Genomic DNA, 2,425 nt, shown 5'->3' on the forward strand with positions numbered 1-2,425 from the left:
AAGCCCTGAACAGATATGACCCATCAGAGAAGGACTCCAAGAATAGGCGAACGTGTACAAGTGGGAAGCTGCTAATCTTAAGCTCCAAAAGGCCACCAAACCCAATTTTCTTAACAACGGACACCTGATCCTTATTAAGCTTTTCAATGAGAGAGACAAGCCTTTGAGGTCGACACGAAACCATGATTTCATGCACCCTCTTTACCCTTGGCTTGGCCTCAACCATCTGGGGAGAAACAAGGACAACACACAAAATTAGACATACTGTAGTTGCAATTAGAGATATTTGCAACAAAGAAATAGACATACTGTGAATTAAAGTTATACAATAAATAGTCAGAGTTATACAAAATATAAGTAAAGTTATACATTCGATAGTAGAGTTAGTCGAAAATATCAAGAGTTATACATTCTCGACAAAGCAGGTTATTCAAAATGTAATCGAGTTATACAACAAATGACTCAGCTTATAAAAAAGTCAAACTTTGAACCTTGGAATCAAGTCCCTTCTCGCATTTGGTACATCATCCATCTGTAGGTGACAAACAATAGGGATTCAGATTATGTATAACCAAAATTCTATAAAATCAAATTTACAGAAAATCCAAAATTCTTTTCACCATTAAAAAGAAGAGATAATCGGAGAGGTATACAGACAATAACAAAGAGAGTTATACATATAATAACAAAAGTTAGACAATCTGAAACTATAGTTATATAATGTGTAACTCTAGCCATAGAATGTATAACTCTATTAATAAAATGTATAACTCCAAGTATATACTGTATAACTTTAGGCATATACTGTATAACTCTAGGCATATATTGTATAACTCCAGGTATAAAATGTACAACTCTACGAATATATTGTATAACTCCAGTTATATATTATGACAGTAGAAGTTATTCAACATGTAATCAGAGTTATACAACAAATGACTGCAGTTATAACAAAAGTTAAACTTTTAACCTTGGAATCAACTCCTTGTCAGTACTTGGTACATCATCCATCTGTAGGTGACAAACAATAGGGATTCAGATTATGCATATATTTAGTTGAAGTTATACATAATTCTATAAGAGTTATATAAAAAAGAATTTTGAATGGTTTGTCATCTCTTCTTTTCAATTAAAATCCAAAATTCTTTCCTCATTCAAAAGAAGAGATAATCAGGAAAGTTAGCTATACAGAATAACAGTAGAGTTATACATATAATAACAAAAGTTAGACATTCTGAAAACTAAAGTTATATAATGTATAACTCTAGCCATAGAATGTATAACTCTAGCCATAAAATGTATAACTGTAAGCATATACAGTATAATGTATAACTCTAGGAATAACTCCAGGTATAACTCTAGGTATAACTCCAGGCATCTAATGTATAACTCCAAAGTATATATTGTATAATTCTAGGCATATACTATATAACTCTAGGTATATATTGTATAACTCCAGGTATAAAATGTATAACTCTAGGCATATATTGTATAACTCTAGGCATAGAAACTAAATAGAAGTAGAGTTATACATATAACAATTAGAGTTTTACATTATGAAAGAAGAGTTGGTCACAGAATCAGAAGAGTTATACATCTAGTAACCAGAGTTATACATCTAGTAACCAGAGTTATACATATTGAGTACTAAAGTTATTCAAAACGTAGAAAGAGTTATACAATGACTGACTGCTGATAAATAAAAGTCAAAACTTTTAACCTGGATATCAAGTCCCTTGTCAATACTTTCTACAACATCCATCTGTAGATGAGAAACAATTGGGATTAAAATTATGCATATATTTAATTGAAGTTATACATCATTCTATAAGAGTTATACCAACAAGACGAGATTTTTTACCTTTGATTCAGATTTCTTGGAAGTTTTCTTGGCATTTTTCTTGGCAAAAACCATTGTTAATTATCAAATGAACTCGTATTTGATCTGCACAACCATAATTAACAATTGAACAAATCAACATCAGCAAACCCATAATTGAAAATTGAAAAATCAAATGAACTCTTTTTATGATAGTTTAACAAAGACAATAATTAACAAAAAACAAAGTACAAATCACTAAATAAGGAATGGAAAAAATACCTTATAAAAAAATGGAGACAGGCGAGTTTTCAGGCGAGTTGGAATTAATTGGTAGTGATTTGGTAGTGATGAAAATGGCGTCTGTTGAGTTTAAAATAATTGGTAGTGATGAAAATTGAGTTATCAGCAATGTGAAGAAAGAAAAAGGAAGACGAAATGACAGGAAATAAAGGGAAAAAAAAACCGCAAGTTGTTTTGAATTATGTGGAAAATGAGGAGGGAAATGATGACAGACTGATGGACACAACAGTAGCATGCATGGGTTGATCTCTTTTCTCTCTCTCTCTCTCTCTCTCTCTCTCTCTCTCTCTCTCTATATATATA

General features: G+C 31.2%; 1 long non-coding RNA gene across 1 annotated transcript; it reads right to left on the bottom strand.

Moving 5' to 3' along the window:
- Positions 1–983: 983 nt before the first annotated feature.
- Positions 984–2,130, bottom strand: LOC141626561 (uncharacterized). Its single transcript, XR_012536149.1, has 4 exons — positions 2,102–2,130; positions 1,862–1,945; positions 1,721–1,762; positions 984–1,011 (listed from the first exon to the last, which is right to left on the bottom strand). It is a non-coding gene; the product is annotated as an uncharacterized LOC141626561 (long non-coding RNA).
- Between the last annotated feature and the right edge of the window lie 295 nt (positions 2,131–2,425).

Source organism: Silene latifolia, chromosome Y (genome assembly GCF_048544455.1).
Source record: "Silene latifolia isolate original U9 population chromosome Y, ASM4854445v1, whole genome shotgun sequence".
Taxonomy (NCBI): Eukaryota; Viridiplantae; Streptophyta; class Magnoliopsida; order Caryophyllales; family Caryophyllaceae; genus Silene; species Silene latifolia.